An 18,267-nucleotide genomic window follows, 5' to 3' on the forward strand; every position below is an offset into this window, starting at 1 on the left:
ATGTTTATAATATCAAATGAGATTTTAAATTATTATATTATCATGATATTATCATGTATGAATATCTCTTAATATGATATATATACATTAAATGTCTTTACAACGATAATCGTTACATATATGTCTCGTTTAAAAATCATTAAGTTAATAGTCTTGTTTTTACATATGTAGTTCATTGTTAATATACTTAATGATATGTTTACTTATCATAGTATCATGTTAACTATATATATATCCATATATATGTCATCATATAGTTTTTACAAGTTTTAACGTTCGTGAATCACCGGTCAACTTGGGTGGTCAATTGTCTATATGAAACATATTTCAATTAATCAAGTCTTAACAAGTTTGATTGCTTAACATGTTGGAAACATTTAATCATGTAAATATTAATTTCAATTAATATATATAAACATGGAAAAGTTCGGGTCACTACACGTGCAATCAGAGCACCAAACTTACGGAAATATATATATATATATATATATATTTTTTAAAAGTAGTATTTTTTTATATATAAACTAGATCTAGATCCACTTCTATTTATTTTATTCCTACTTTTAAAGAATAAATATACATATGTATTACATGAAATCTTATCCATGATTTTGAAACTCTTATAATTGTTACTACTCACACACAAACGTGTATAACTCCCTGTTATATCACGTACCTATATGCCTTATGCCTTTATGCATCGGTTTGTGAATCGAAAAATGTCATTGGGTTATCACAATATACGAATTGAAAGTCTTTAATCAAAAGATTATTAGATTACATACTTCTCGAAGATTTCCAAAGGTTGGGACCCAGATTCGGTTATTAAAATACCGTGTTCCATTTCCCTTGAGTTCAAGTTGCTTTTCAAGACCTTTTAGTCCCTCGAGTTGAACATTTTCTTCCTTCAATGCTTCAAGTTGTGCTTTACGGATTCGAGTTGTAAGATTAGTCTGAATAACCATGTTCAAAGCTCGGACTCGAATAGGTTTATTACGCTCCTTTCGACTGAGAGCATCGGCAACAACATTTCCCTTACCGGAATGGTACTTAATCTCACAATCATAGTCGTTTAGTAGTTCAACCCATCGTCGTTGCCTCATGTTTAGTTGTTTCTGATCGAAGATATGTTGAAGTTATGGTTTGTATGATTTTAATTCTTGAAACAGAACAATATTCTATCCGTTGGAATTCACGCAAGGCCCCGAGCATACCTGGGAACGTGAAAACCAAATAAAACGTAAATATCCTCGTCTATGTACGAACAACATCGATTAATGGCAACAACTAAATTTCGGGACGAAATTTCTTTTAACGGGTAGGTACTATAACAACCCTCATGTTTTCATGCCTGAATTGACTAATTTGACTATAGGGTTGTTATCCATACGTAATATATAATTAAATTTGATATTGATCAAATATTTATTTTTAGTCGACACTTTTTGTTAACTAAAGTTTACACTAATTATATAAAATAACTTTAGCTAATATTAATGCGTATTATATTTAAAACTATATGTAACATAATTATTAATTAAATGATAAGTTATTTTAATCATTATATATATTTTTAGCTTATAAAAAAAATAAAAATAAAAAGAAATAAGATTTTTTTTATAAATTAAATAATGAGCCCATGAATTTTGACTAAATATTTTCAAAAAAAACTTATTAAAAACATTTTTAACATGTTTTTATTATTTTGTCAAAATTGGCACCTTTATTTTATTATTTTTTTTCTTTTCACCAACCATTTTTTACCTATAAATACATGGCTCCTCATTCATTTTTTCTTGCCAAACACAAAAACTTAAGTTATTCTCTCAAAACCTTGAAGAAAATTTGAGGTACTTTCAATTTTTATTAATTTTTTTTCAATATTGTCATTTATATTTATATTTATTGTATATTCTTTGTAAAATTCGAAATTAATTATGTTTATATGTTATAATTAGTATTATAAGTGTTATGATGCATAAAAATAATTTTGATAATTTATGGAATATTATTTATAATTAAATACGAATTATGTAGTGTTTAAACGTAAAAACAATGTAAAATTCGTAATAAATACTTTTAACCAAAAATAAAATATATATAATTTTTTTCTGAGTTTTTAAAACTTATATAGATCTGAAAAAATTATAAAAATAATTACTTGGGTCGAATTGGTATTTATTATATAATTAAATTCTATTATTATGTAATTCGAAGGTAAATTAAGAATAAATATAAAATAATAAAAAATATTTTTTTATATATTTTTCTACAGGTTATTAGACTGATAGAAACTTATAAAAATTATAAAAATAATTATTTGGGTTTATTTAGTAATTATGTAGAATTAAAATTTTTTTGTGAATACATTAAGGGTAAAAACAAAAATATAATAGAAACATTTTCTTAAATTTTTCTACTAATCTATATGATTAACTAAGACTATAAAAATTATGTATGTAATTTTTAGATATTTAATTTATTATTTAGACATTTTTGAATAATGTTCGATTAATAAAACACTATTATTTTTGAAGTAATGTAGGTATTTATTTAAAGGTAATTATATTTAATATATATAAGACATACTAAGGTATAATAACTAAATATTAAATAAAACTTAGGTTATATTATCACATATATAATTATTAAGTACGTTAATAATTCGTTGTGTGTATACACCTAAAGTGAAGGTTAATCAAAGATAATGTATAATTCATGTGAACTTCATCGCTACTCACGGTCGTAAGTGAATGATGTCTGGGTTGCCATTTATGGGTAAGCTTGTGGATCTCGAATGCCATGACTTAGATTCTGGTCAAGAATCCTGGGCCCCCGGTTACATCTGGTCATTCCTGACTTATTTGATAGCAACGAAGTTTGAGTAGAGTTGTACAACATCTTGCTAAAGATTAACCCGAACTTTCTAAAATTGGAAAATTACTATAAGTGGAAACTTTCCATAAATAGTAACCTTCCGAAAATAGAAATTCTTTAGTGAACCATTACTATCAATATAGTACTATATACTATTGTCTGTTAGGCAATGTCTGATCATACGTTCTATCTCTAGGTTGAGATCTCGGTCACGTCCTTCCGTTCAATTCTTTCGTGTGCTACTAAGGTGAACTTCATAGCCCCACTTTTTACTGTTTCATAACTGTTTTATAACTTTTGGGGTGAGACACGTGCTTGCTTTATAACTGTTTTACGCTTAGACACAAGTACTAAATTGTTAACTATGTTGTCATGCTTTGATTCATGCTAAATCCCTACCGTAATATCGTTAATTGCTACGTTTAAATGCAAACTTAATTATTGTGAGTAGGCCTATTGAGAGTAACGTCTCTAACCATTCGACCGTTGGTCTTTGGTTACATAATAATGATTCCACGACACTGACAGTACAAGGTGTCATAGGGTAAACTTGTTTAGTAGCGATATTACAAAATGCAGCAACACTTTTAGATTGATATTTCTATATCAATCAACTTTAAACTAAATCTTGTGGTCTAAAACTTTGGATATTATTTATAAACCTGTGAATTTCACTCAACCTTTTTGGTTGACACTTTAAGCATGTTTTGTCTCAGGTGATGATTGAGCTAGCTGTTTGCAACTTTGTGATGATAGATTTGATGCTTGCATGGAGTCCACATCGCATATTATATTTTAGTTCATAAACATTTATTTTACGTTTTAATAATAATGTAAACATGTATTACTGCTTCCGCTGTTTTATTAACAAAGGTTTTATTTAAAAAGTCTCATATAGAGTCGTTCTCGTTTATACAACTGTGTTATGATATGATTGGTCACAATTACCCCTGGTCCATTTTGGGGGGTGTGACAGAATGGTATCAGAGCCACTCATGTGCTGTTGGGGGTGGTGGGGCAAACCTCATCGAGGACGATGAGTCCCAAAGGGGGGGTGAATGTAATACTCTAGGCAAATCCCACATCGCCCACGAACATGAGTGATCATGGGATTATAAGGTAATACTCACGCTTAAATGACACAACGCGTTTTGGGATCACAGGCAGAGCAGATGTGCGAGTACGTTGCAGTTAAGCGTGCTCGGGCGAGAGCACTACCAGGATGGGTGACCTCCTGGGAAAGTGCTTCTCGTGTGTGGTCGCCAAGAAAAAGCCGTGCGCCTGCGGGCAAAGCGGACAATATTGTGGTCATGTTAAGCCGGGGTGTTACAGAATGGTATCAGAGCAGTTACTAGTTACCAAAGCTAAGGGATTTTCGGTTCAAACTCAGTGTAGAATTTAGTATGTACTTGTATCCATTGCGTTTAAAATAAAATGCATTTATTCTCAGCCCAAAAATATAGATTGCAAAAGCAATTAAAAAGGGAGCATATGAAACTCACCTGACAACTTCAGAAATAAATCACAGAGATGTGACCGAATATCGGAATGCAAGTAACCGTAGACCTCAACCTAGAGAACATATGTTGGTCAATAAGTGTCTAATAAGCTAGGTCGGTCCATAGGGTAAGTATAGTCCTATTGCTCAAGTTCGACTCATAAATTTAGCAAAATTTAGCAAAAGTCAACAAAAGTCAACGCAAGTCAAAGTAAGTCAAATGTAAGTCAAACGCAAGTCAAAGTAAGTCAAATGTAAGTCAAACGCAAGTCAAACACAGTCAACATGGTTAACACAAGTCAACAACCGCATAAAATTACACAAGTTGGTCAAATAGTCAAACATAGGTCAAACTTAAGTTATTCATTTTTACTTAGAAAAATTTATATTATTTACATATATGTATTTTTTTAGTATTTTGCAGCTGATTCCGGGTCCCACCAAATTCGATATAATACCTTAGGTCGTGACCATTAGAAAGTGTGTCATCCCACCTTTCTATAGATAGTTTATTTGACAAAAACGGAGTTACGGTTTTAAAGTTATGACCTCGCGAAAATAGTCTCCCGAAACATAAAATGCTGTTAAAATGCTGTTAAGTGTCAAAATCAGCAACGACTGTCCATTTTATCGCTTGTTTTAAACCTGTTTAGACTCAACAAAATCATACATATAATATATCATTTTAAAGCTTGTCGTAAATACTTTCAATACCAATTAATAGTTTTTATCCATACTTAACTGATTTCAACTTACGAGTCCGCAAAGTAGGCCCGAGAGTCATTTTGACACTTTTGTTAAAATACTAAAATATTTCCATTGACACCTCAAATTCTAAACCATAATACTTGAGCATGTAAAAATCATGTCACAAGTCCAAAATGATATTTTAGACGTGTTAGATACCTTTGTTTCTCAAAATTTCGTATATGGGTCAAAGTAGGCGCGTATGACCCAAATGAGTCATAAATACCCATTTTGACCAAAACATGGAAAAACTCATTTTTAAAACATTACAATCTTCAAACTTACTTAAATTAACATATCGGACGTGTCCACGGTGCCCGTTACCCATTTTGACACTTTTTGGCTTAAACGGGTCAAATGTCCAAACCGGCGATTTAAATTACATGGTTTATATATATACAAAATTTCCACTTTAGAACACCCCACTCTATATGAAATAGTTAATATAAGTGTATTAAGTTCATACAAAAAGTCTCAAGTCTCAAGTATTGGTCATTATTTTTATAACCCGAAACATTTGCAAAAATACAAGTTTAAAAAGGTAGTTACAGCAGCAACTTCTGTGATTTTTAGAAAAATCATCGCAAATCCAAATCAGTCACCGCCAATTGGAGATGCGGCATTTTTAAGTGAAGAATCTACAGAAAAATTCCCATAACCTGGTTCGACCCAGATCAGACCCAGTTGCAGAAAACGTTAACAGTGGTTCGTGCAGTTTTCAGAATTCAAACAGCATTTTTATTAAAATGTACCAAACTTTGAACGAGCGTAAAAGTCTAAAGAAAATTCGAATCGACCCACTTCTTGAGTCTAGTATCAGTAGTTTTTCAAGTCCAACAACCCTATGAACTCATATTAGCAGCTACAAGTCATTAACCATGTCAAAAACGTTCATAAACAACTTATAAAAACATAACTTAAATCGTTCATAACTTAACTTCTATAAATCAAAAACATATGATATCTAAACGAAAAGTTAATAATTTTTCAAGCTCATTTCAAATATTATCATGCCATGATCAGATTATAAACTCAACTTTTCCAGAATCTCAGTTTCAAATACGAATTTTTCAACCCGAAATCAATTAATCATAACTTTTGATCTAGAAATCGAAATCACATGATATCTTAATGAAAATTTTATAATTTTTCAAGAGGAATACATTTATGCACATACCATAAATTGAAAATATCATGTTCATATCAGTAGCATACCATTCAAATTCGTGATCATTCATAAAATGAGTTAAAACTTCAATTAAGCATAACATGAGCATACGGTAACGAAAATTCGAAATTCCAAAGCCCAAACTTATTAGTTTTTCAAGAAAATTCTGATTATCTCATAATACTATACATTTAACAAGTTCAAGTTTCTGACCTCACACAAAACAAATTCGTGATTCATCAAAAAGTCATCAATCGATCAAATTAACGAATAATATCATGCATACATACAAGGACTTGAGCACTAGACACTATATCTACCCTAGAATGTAACAAAAACATGAAAACCCAAAAATTAGAGTTTTTAAAACTTACTCTAATCAAGAAATTGTTTGTATAGATGTGTAGAGCTCTTCGAGAGGAATCCGAATATGTAAACGATTTTATGATCAAGTGATTTCTTGGAGGTGTTCTTGAGGAAAGAAGATCGATGATGATGATGAATAGTGGATGGGTGTTCTTTGAAAAAATTGTGTACGTGTGTGTGTTAGATGAAATGAATGATTGAATCAGAAATAATATAGATAAGATAGAGTCACGGTTTTAAGTTAGATAAACACGGGTATTAGTGTGTAGTCACGGGTTTAATAGTAAGAAAATATAGATATAATATATTGTCAAGGGTGATAATTAAGTTTTTATCCGTTAGTTAAAATCCAATGTATCCTATCTAAATATGATTCAATAATCGGTAAATTTTATATTTATAAAAAAAAATACATCTATATATATATTGTTCGAAATCTTTTATATTTAATTCAAATCAATTATTAAGAATATATTTAAATATCGTTTTTATATTTAAATTATATAATAAAGTAATTATAATGTTTATAAATCATGTGTTACGTAATTTATGGGAGTAGTTGGCAAGTGAGTCACGAATTTTGTATCTATTATCTAATATATAATAATAATAATAATAATAATAATAATAATAATAATAATAATAATAATAATAATAAACAGAATTATTAGTTTGAATTATTAGTGTATATAACTATGCACATACATGTAGAAACGTTTGTATAATATGCGTATAAATACTTGTTGAATACCAATAAAAATATAAGTATTGACATCCTACTTAATTAAAATGATTTTTAAAACTCAATTGTTATATAACATAATTATTAAAATTAATAATCATACGTTTTGTTGTCTTAAAATATATTTTTCTCGTTTTCACTAACCGTAGTGTTTTTAAAAAAACATATAACCAATATTAATAATAGTATATTAAAAAAAATTACATACAAAATTGTAAATTTTAAGTAACAGTTGTTAAGTTTTTAACGAAAAGTTAACGTAAAAAGTCGGGTTATTACATTACCTACCCCTTAAAGAAAATTTCGTCCCGAAATTTTGGTTGGTGAGATTAAACGACGTTTAGGAAACAAGTGAGGATAGAAATGTTCATTTTGACGTAGAAAGATCGAGCATCTTGTAGTTAAGTATGGAATTTGGGTAAAACGAGATCATGTTCCTTTGATGACGAATACCTTTGAATAAATTGCTCGGAGTGCAAGTGTGATATGACAAAGATGAGAAGGAACCACACGTGACTCAAATGATGTCACATATAGAGTCTTGGTATATTCAGATATCAGCACAGAAAACAGAGTCATGTCACATGGTACGTGGTGAAGATAAGGTTGATCAAGCATTACCACCATCACGTTCCATTAGAACTTCTGCATGACTTACCATAATATAACCACGTTGATCGGGCGTCATTATATTACACTAACTCATGCTTCTATTCCAACACTACTCCAAAATATTTATGGATATGAAACAAGTGTTGTTTTTCGGAATTAATAAATCAAAATGATTTCAAAAAGAGGTGTACTAAAAATAGTACAGGAATATAATATTTATTATAATTAAAATATTGAAAGGGAACGTCGTAAGAATGTCTTTGAAACTACCGAGAATCTTCGTGAGCTGGAAAAGACTTCTTCCGATTCACAATTCGAGATGTCCGGAATTTCTTAATCGAAGCACATAAGCACATAATATAATACAAATGATATCTATAAAAATATATAAGTAATAACTCACGTAGGAATGTCTGGAATTTCGAAAGTCCTGAATGACGCTTCCTGGTTTTTCAATAACCGGGGTTTTGAAAATGAACTCACTTGAGCAGGAGAAGATTTGTAATCAAAAGGAGAAATACTTTCTCATCGATAGTAATAATAATATTATATTAATGTCAGAATATGCACATAATCACATATAAGTGTAACGACACGGTTGTAGACTAGACCACTAATGTATCCAAACAGTCTAGGTCAGACACACTAAGGAATACATCGGTTGGAGAGGGGAACGAAGCATGCCTTATAAGGGTGTGGAGACCTTTCCTAGCATGACGCGTTTTGGGACCACAAGCGCAGCAGATCTCATGAGAACTCTGTAGTTAAGCGTGCTCAGGCGAGAGCACTACCAGGATGGGTGACCTTCTGGGAAAGTGCTCGTCGTGTGTGGTTGCCAAGAAAAATTCGTGCGCCTACGGGCAAAGCGGACAATATCATGCTACGGGGAACGTTTACCTGGGATGTTACAGATGGTATCAGAGCCAGGCCCCGGACCAAACGTGCACAGCGAGGACGCTGTGTCCCATTAGGGGGGAGGATTGTAACATCCGTGTTACATCCGTCCCGCATCGGTTGGAGAGGGGAACGAAGCATGCCTTATAAGGGTGTGGAGACCTTTCATAGCATGACGCGTTTTGGGACCACAAGCACATCAGATCCCATGAGAACTCTGCAGTTAAGCGTGCTCAGGAAAGGGCACTACCAGGATGGGTGACCTCCTGGGAAAGTGTTCGTCGTGTGTGGTCTCCAAGAAAAATCCGTGAGCAACCTACGGGGGAGACAAGGGTACGTCCCTATCTCTGCAAAGCGGACAATATCATGCTACGGGAAACGTTTACCTGGGATGTTACAGATGGTACCAATCTGTCACACCCCCAAAATGGACCAGGGGTAATTGTGACCAATCATATCATAACACAGTTGTATAAGCGAGAACGACTCTAAATGAGACGTTTTATTTATTAAATAAACAGCAGAAGCATTATTCAAAGTTTTACATCATAAGAGTACAGTAAATGGAAAATGTCTTAAACAAAATGATAAATATGAATGATGGACTCCATGCAAGCAGCAAAGCATACATCAATCATCTAGTAGCAAGTAGCAGCTAGCTCAATCATCACCTGAGACAAAACACGCTTAAAGTGTCAACCAAAAAGGTTGAGTGAAATTCATAGGTTTATAAATAATATCCAAAGTTTTAGACCGCAAGATTTAGTTTAAAGTTGATCAATATAGATATATCAATCTAAAAGTGTTGCTGCAGTTTATAATATCGCTACTAAACAATTTACCCTATGACACCTTGTACTGTCAGTGTCGTGGAATCATTATTATGTAACCAAAGACCAACGGTCGAATGGTTAGAGACGTTACTCTCAATAGGCCTACTCACAATAATTAAGTTTGCATTTAAACGTAGCAATTGACGATATTACGGTAGGGATTTAGCATGAATCAAAGCATGACAGCATAGTTAACAATTTAGTACTTGTGTCTAAGCGTAAAACAGTTATAAAGCAAGCATGTGTCTCACCCCAAAAGTTATAAAACAGTTATGAAACAGTAAAAAGTGGGGCTATGATGTTCACCTTAGTAGCACAAAAGAGTATTCCACGAAAGAATTGAACGGAAGGACGTGACCGAGATCTCAACCTAGAGATAGAACGTATGATCAGACATTGCCTAACAGACAATAGTATATAGTACTATATTGATAGTAATGGTTCACTAAAGAATTTCCATTCTCGGAAGGTTACTATTTATGGAAAGTTTTCTCTTATAGTAATTTTCCAATTTTAGAAAGTTCGGGTTAATCTTTAGCAAAATGTTGTACAACTTTACTCAAACTTCGTTGCTATAAAATAAGTCAGGAATGACCAGATGTAACCGGGGGCCCAGGACTCTTGACCAGAATCTAAGTCATGGCATTCGAGATCCACAAGCTTACCCATAAATGGCAACCTAGACATCATTCACTTACGACCGTGAGTAGCGATGAAGTTTACATGAATTATACATTATCTTTGATTAACCTTCACTTTAGGTGTATACACACAACGAATTATTAATGTACTTAATAATTATATATGTGATAATATAACCTAAGTATTATTTAATATTTAGTTATTATACCTTAGTATGTCTTATATATATTAAATATAATTACTTTTAAATAAATACCTAAATTACTTCAAAAATAATAGTGTTTTATTAATCGAACATTATTCAAAAATGTCTAAATAATAAATTAAATATCTAAAAATTACATACATAATTTTTATAGTCTTAGTTAATCATATAGATTAGTAGAAAAATTTAAGAAAACGTTTTTATTATATTTTTGTATTTATTTTTGTTTTTACCCTTAATGTATTCACAAAACAATTTTAATTCTACATAATTACTAAATAAACCCAAATAATTATTTTTATAATTTTTATAAGTTTCTATCAGTCTAATAACCTGTAGAAAAATATTTAAAAAAATATTTTTTATTATTTTATATTTATTCTTAATTTATCTTCGAATTACATAATAATAGAGTTTAATTATATAATAAATACCAATTCGACCCAAGTAATTATTTTTATAATTTTTTCAGATCTATATAAGTTTTAAAAACTCAGAAAAAAATTATATATATTTTATTTTTGGTTAAAAGTATTTATTACGAATTTTACATTGTTTTTACGTTTAAACACTACATAATTCGTATTTAAGTATAAATAATATTCCATAAATTATCAAAATTATTTTTATGCTTCATAACACTTATAATACTAATTATAACATATAAACATAATTAATTTTGAATTTTACAAAGAATATACAATAAATATAAATATAAATGACAATATTGAAAAAATTTAATAAAAATAGAAAGTACCTCAAATTTTCTTCAAGGTTTTGAGAGAATAACTTATGTTTTTGTGTTTGGCAAGAAAAAATGAATGAGGAGCCATGTATTTATAGGTAAAAAATAGTTGGTGAAAAGAAAAAAAATAATAAAATAAAGGTGCCAATTTTGACAAAATAATAAAAACATGTTAAAAATATTTTTAATAAGTTTTTGTTTTTGAAAATATTTAGTCAAAATTCATGGGCTCATTATTTAATTTATAAAAAAAAATCTTATTTCTTTTTATTTTTATTTTTTTTATAAGCTAAAAATATATATAATGATTAAAATAACTTATCATTTAATTAATAATTATGTTACATATAGTTTTAAATATAATACGCATTAATATTAACTAAAGTTATTTTATATAATTAGTGTAAACTTTAGTTAACAGAACGTGTCGACTAAAAATAAATATTTGATCAACGTCAAATAAATATGTAACATCCCAAATATTTAAGGTATTATTTTATGTAAATTTTTATTGCCAAGAAATTATATGGTAAAAGTCATTTTATGTTAATGGATGAAAGTTAAGTTTATTGGTTAAGTTAGGAAGGACTAAGGGTGAAAAGTTAAGATTAAGGACTTCCCTAACTAGAGTTGTGGTGGGGAGGGTAGAAAGTGTAAATAGGCCAAAGTTATTTTAATAAAAAGAATCAAAATGCTGGAATTTGTTATTAGTGCAAGAAAAATTACAGAAAACCTTCCTGGAGCCTTGAGAGTGTCGACTTTTGCAAGAGGGAAGAGGAGGATTCCTCAATTGTTGAAATTTAACCCATGCAAGCTTGAATTAGTGAAATCTAACACACCTTAATCACTCTAGCAAGCTTTAATCTTCCAATTTCACTCTCTTTGTGCTCAATTAGGGTTCTTAAACTCTAAAAGACAAGGTATGGATTTTGTGTCTAATTATTGCTTGCATTGTATGTTAATGATGAGATTATGCTTAAGAAAGTTGCTATTTGTTGAGTTGTGCACAATTGTTTGAGTTAGAATGGATTTGTTGATGATTTTGGAAGTAATTACATGTATGAACTTGCATTATAGATGTATGGCATGATTATGGTGAGAATGATGATGTTCTAGTTAGATTTCTAGTCATGCACACCAAATGTTTGTTAAAATGTCTCAAAGAGATGATTATGTGTTCTAGCTAGAAATTGTGATGAAGGATGTTCATGTATGAACTATGGTTATTGTTGTAGGTTATAGAAATTGATAATTTGACAAGTTATTGGTGTTAGTAATGAAATTGAATTACTATGCACATTTGATGTTTAATGAAAGGATTAAAGGAAAAGTTGCATGATAAAGCTAAAAGTGATGAGTTAGTAATGTACATGATTAAAAGGTGATGTTTGATTGGTAACATGCTTGTTTTAGAAAAGATGAGTTCAAGGTTAGAAAGTATGTGTGTATGTATGTATGTTGTGATTAGGGGGTTAAGTGTATGAGTAAGTATAAATGATGTAATGATCCAAGAAAGTTATGATTTTGATTTAGTTATGTGATTAATGAGATTAGCTCATATATAGGTGCTAATCAGGGAAAAGAGGTCACAAGTGATCAAGGAAATCCATTTAAACAAGGTGAGTTTATAGGGGGTAATATGGGCGGGTCAAGAGTGGCTTAGTGTTCTCGGATTGCATCCGTGCAAGAGAGTAACGACTAAGTGCACTAGTTATGTAGCTTAGATAGAACTATTGGGTTAGCTCAATAGTTGTATCTATGGTTGATGTTTAGCTTAGGCAAGGTTATCACATTGCTAGTAATCTTGCCTATGGTTCGTGTTAGCTTAGACACTTTGGGTGTCTACGTATGAGATGATGATAGCTTAGGCATATTTAGTATGTCTATGGTTAGCTTAGACATGATTACTAGGTTCGGCCTAGTAAGTCATGTCTATGGTATGAATGATCGGATCCGAAAGTATGCAAGCAACCTAAGGGTTGAAGGATAAGTGTTTCGATTATGCCCAAATGATTTATGTTTATGTTTTATGTTTATTGCTTTCCTATAACTCACTAAGTGTAAAAGCTTACCCCCATGATGTTTTATGTTTTAGGTGCTAAGGTTCATCGTGAAGGTAAGGAGCCCGTGTGAAGTGCTAGAGGAGCATTGGCATTAGCGTAAGTGGTATTGCAAGTCCCTTTTGTAATCACGCTCTATGGTTACCGCTTATCAAACGCCATGTATTTGAAGTGTCATGTTTGTCATTATTGAATTTGGGACCAAATGATGGTTTTGTTTCATGAAAACACGTTTGATGTCTAAATGTTGTTATTAGATGGTATACGATGTTAGAAACTGATTTCAGATGTTTGGGTATGAATAATGTTGTTTTATATGTGTTTGAGAATGATGGAATGTGCAAAAGTTGGTTTATATACAATGTTGCAGGTCAGGCACCCTGAACAGGGTTATGTCGCGCCGCGGCAAAGGGGTCCGCGCCGCGGCAATGCACTGAAGTTCAAAACAGAACCAGGGTTAAGGAGTCTAAAATTTTATGTGTTGTGTCGCGCCGCGACAAGGCTTGCCGCGCCGCGGCATAAGCCTTGTCCGGCCAGTGACTTGAAAAAAAAAAAAATAAAAAAAAAAATAATTTTACTCGATTCAAGGCGTTAAAAGTTGGTATCAGAGCTGTGGTTTAAGGGACTTGGATAATCCACGATAGGGATTATCTAGGCTTAAACCATTGTTGTGAAAGGATAAGCGGTTTAGGACTTGCATAAGTGTTATAGTCGTATAGTTGTGCCATGCTCCATAGGGTAGAGTCATCGACTAGACCCGTAGTATAATGATTGGTTTATGAAAGGAGTTTGATACTCGTTAGCCATGATGTTATAGTGGACTTAATGTGTAATGAATGGTGTAATAACAACAGGCCATTGTTATTACTTCATTTTAGTACACATGAACGCCTACTATAGTTATGGTGAAACGAGTTAGGAATTCTTTCGAATGGTTTGATTTTGTTGAATAATGGTGTTACCGGTATTTGAACTAATGGGTTGATTGTGATTTTCAGTATGGCTATTGTATCACCAAACCGAGGTCAAGATGAGGATGATGAGTACGTCCGCACCCCATCCACGGAGTCTATAGAAGACTCTCACAACGAATCGGAAGAAGTTAACATGCCAAATGACATTTCGGGGCAAATAGGGCAAGCCTTGATACGTTATACTCCAACTTTGTTAGAGAAGATTAAGACGTTGATCAATGATCAATTAGATGAGAAGTTAAAGACTTTTGTTGCTAATAACCCTACCTTAAGAGGTGAAGGGGGAAGTGGAGTAAGGCAAGAAGAGGTAGAAGCCCCTAAGAGAAAGGATGACCGTTTTGAATATAAGAACTTCGCAAATTGCCATCCTCCCGAGTTTCATGGTAAGGTTGACCCTATTGTTAGTCAAAGATGGATTGATGAGATTGAAGAAACTTTCATGTTGTGTGAATGCCCCGAACATTTGAAGGTAATTTATGCGGCTCATCAAATGAAGGGTAGTGGTTACGAGTGGTGGAATTTCATAGTTAAATCTCATGGGCGAGACGCGGCTACAAGTTTCTCATGGGACAAGTTCCGTGAAATGTTTATGACTCAATTTGCTCCACCCGCCGAGGTTAGTAGGTTGAAATCCGAGTTTATGAATATAGAGCATGGAAGTAAGTCGGTGACCGAGTTTAATGCCGAGTTTAATGACAAGTCTCGTTTTTGTCCGGACTTTGTGTCAAGTCCCAAGTTGATGATGGATCATTATCATGAAAAGTTGAATCCCGAAATAAGTGAGTTTATCGATAAGAGTACTTATAAGACTTTAGCCGAGATGATGAATCGAGCACTTGTTAGAGAACACGAACTTAGGAAGAAGGCGGCGTTTAAGCGAAAGTTAGATCAAGACTTTAAGGCGATGCAAAATGTTAGTCCGAAAAAGGGTAAGTTTGGTTCCGAATCCCCGCACAAGTCAAAAGGGGGTTTTGTGTCGGGTAAAAGCGGTGGGAAAGAAGCCAAGTTGTGTACTAGGTGTGGTAAGAATCATACGGGTGAATGTAAAGCGGGTACTACCGATTGTTACTCTTGCGGTAAGCCGGGACATAGGGCCGCCGAATGTCCTAAGAAAGGTAAGCAATGTTATTATTGTTTTGAGAAGGGTCATTTTCAAGCCGAATGTCCGGAATACAAGAAGGATTTGGCTAGTGGTAATGTTAAGAAGGAGGTTAAGACGGAACCGAAGACTAGTGATAGCCGACCAAGGGCCCGAGCTCATCAGATTACCGCACTCGAAGCGAAGGAGTCCCAAAATGTGGTGTCAGGTACCTTTATTGTAAACTCTTTACCTGCGCATGTTTTGTTTGATTCCGGTGCTACGCGGTCGTTTGTATCATATTCTTTTTGTAAGCATTTTAATATGACCCCAAGTATGTTAGAACACCCATTAGAGGTTGAAATAGCGGATAATAAGACTGTGATGGTGTATAGTATCATTAAGGGGTGTGAAATTATTTTGGATGATGAAAAGTTTGTCATTGATTTAATACCCATGCATATGGGGGAATTTCAAGTAATAGTGGGCATGGATTGGCTAGACGACAATGAAGGAATAATTTTGTGTCGTAAGAAAATTGTGTTAGTTCAATCACCTAGTGGGAAGGTTATATGGATTTATGGGGAAAGAGCTAGGCGTGCTATTCCTATATGCACGTATGCTAAGGCTAAAAGGTTTTTGTCTCACGGGTGTTGTGCGTTTTTGGCACATGTTGTGGATAATTCGAAAAAGATTGTTGATTTAGATGATGTACCGATAGTTAACGAGTTTCCGGATGTGTTTCCAAGTGAATTGCCCGGTGTACCTCCCGAGCGTGAGGTAGAGTTTAGAATAGATTTGATACCCGGGGCCACGCCAATTGCCAAAGCTCCATATCGATTAACCCCATCGGAAATGAGAGAAATGATGACTCAATTGCAAGATTTGATAGATAAAGGTTTTATACGTCCTAGTAGCTCACCTTGGGGAGCTCCGGTTTTATTTGTGAAAAAGAAGGATGGAACTATGAGAATGTGTATTGATTATCGAGAATTGAATAAAGTCACGATTAAGAATAAGTATCCGTTGCCAAGGATAGACGACTTGTTTGATCAATTACAAGGTGCAAGTTTCTTTTCAAAGATAGATTTAAGGTCGGGTTACCATCAATTGAAAGTGAGGGAAGAAGACGTCCCTAAAACGGCTTTTCGAACGAGGTATGGTCATTATGAGTTTGTGGTTATGCCGTTTGGGTTAACGAATGCACCGGCCGCATTTATGGATTTGATGAATAGAGTTTGTCGACCGATGCTTGATAGGTTCGTAATTGTATTTATTGATGATATTTTGGTATATTCTAGGAGTGAAGAGGAACATGCGGTACATCTAAGACAAGTATTAGAGACTTTAAGAAGAGAAAGATTGTTTGCTAAGTTCTCTAAGTGTGAGTTTTGGCTTCGTGAAGTTCAATTTTTGGGTCATGTCATTAACAAGAAGGGTATTTGTGTTGATCCGGTTAAAATAGAGGCAATTATGAGATGGGAACCACCTACGAATCCTACCGAGGTTAGGAGTTTTCTAGGCTTAGCGGGGTATTATCGACGGTTTATACAAGATTTCTCAAGAATAGCCACCCCACTCACTAAGTTGACTCGGAAAAGTGTGCCATGGAAATGGGAAGAAAAGCAGGAACAAGCGTTTCAACTCCTTAAGGAGAAGCTTGTTCAAGCTCCTATATTGGTTTTACCGGAAGGAAATGAGAACATGACGGTTTATTGTGATGCTTCTAAGAAAGGCTTAGGTTGTGTATTGATGCAAAATGGGAAGGTCATAGCATACGCTTCCCGACAATTGAAGGAACACGAGAAACGTTATCCCACACATGATCTAGAATTGACGGCCGTAGTTTTTGCTTTAAAGATTTGGCGTCATTATCTTTATGGTGTTAAGTTTTCCATTTATACCGATCATAAGAACTTAAAGTATTTGTTTGATCAAAGGGATTTGAATGATAGGCAAAGGAGGGGTCTTGATTTAGTGAAAGATTATGATTGTGAGATCTTATATCACCCCGGAAAAGCGAACGTGGTGGCGGATGCTCTTAGTAGGAAGTCGAGTCATCAACCGATTAAGATAACAAGTTTGGCTATGGTAATAGCACCTCAAATATTTGATGATATTCGTGATGCACAAGGTGAAGCATTATCGCCCGAGAACGTGAGAAAGGAAAGGATCAAGGGGCAAGTTAATGATTTTATAGTGGATTCTCGTGGTTTAAGGCTTAGATATGGGAGAATTTGGGTACCTTTGCAAAGTGGTGTTAGAAGTGAGCTCCTTGACTTAGCTCATAAGTCTAAGTATTCGATTCACCCCGGTGCTACGAAGATGTATAGAGATTTAAGGAAAGACTATTGGTGGCCGGGAATGAAAAGGGATATAGTTAAGTATGTGCACAAGTGTCTTACTTGTCTTCAAGTGAAGGCCGATCATCAAATGCCTTACGGTAAGATGCAACCTTTAGAGGTACCGGTTTGGAAATGGGAACATATTACGATGGATTTGGTGACTAAGTTACCTAAGACCCCTAGACAACACGATGCGATTTGGGTTATTGTTGATAGATTGACTAAGAGTGCATTGTTTTTGGCAATAAGAGAAGCTTCGTCCTCGGAAGCAATGTCTAAGTTATATATGAAAGAAGTTGTTGCAAGGCATGGAGTGCCGGTTTCCATAGTTTCGGATCGAGACACTCGATTCACATCTCGATATTGGAGGAAATTTCAAGAGGAAATGGGTACTAAGTTACACATAAGTACCGCGTTTCACCCGCAAACGGATGGTCAAAGTGAAAGGACTATACAAACTCTTGAAGATATGTTAAGAGCA

General features: G+C 33.3%; 1 long non-coding RNA gene across 1 annotated transcript; it reads right to left on the bottom strand.

Moving 5' to 3' along the window:
* Positions 1 to 9,372: 9,372 nt before the first annotated feature.
* On the bottom strand, positions 9,373 to 10,224 carry LOC139846867 (uncharacterized). Its single transcript, XR_011759224.1, has 2 exons — positions 10,044 to 10,224; positions 9,373 to 9,575 (listed from the first exon to the last, which is right to left on the bottom strand). It is a non-coding gene; the product is annotated as an uncharacterized lncRNA (long non-coding RNA).
* Positions 10,225 to 18,267: the final 8,043 nt, after the last annotated feature.

This window comes from Rutidosis leptorrhynchoides, chromosome 5, assembly GCF_046630445.1.
Source record: "Rutidosis leptorrhynchoides isolate AG116_Rl617_1_P2 chromosome 5, CSIRO_AGI_Rlap_v1, whole genome shotgun sequence".
NCBI classification, from domain to species: Eukaryota; Viridiplantae; Streptophyta; class Magnoliopsida; order Asterales; family Asteraceae; genus Rutidosis; species Rutidosis leptorrhynchoides.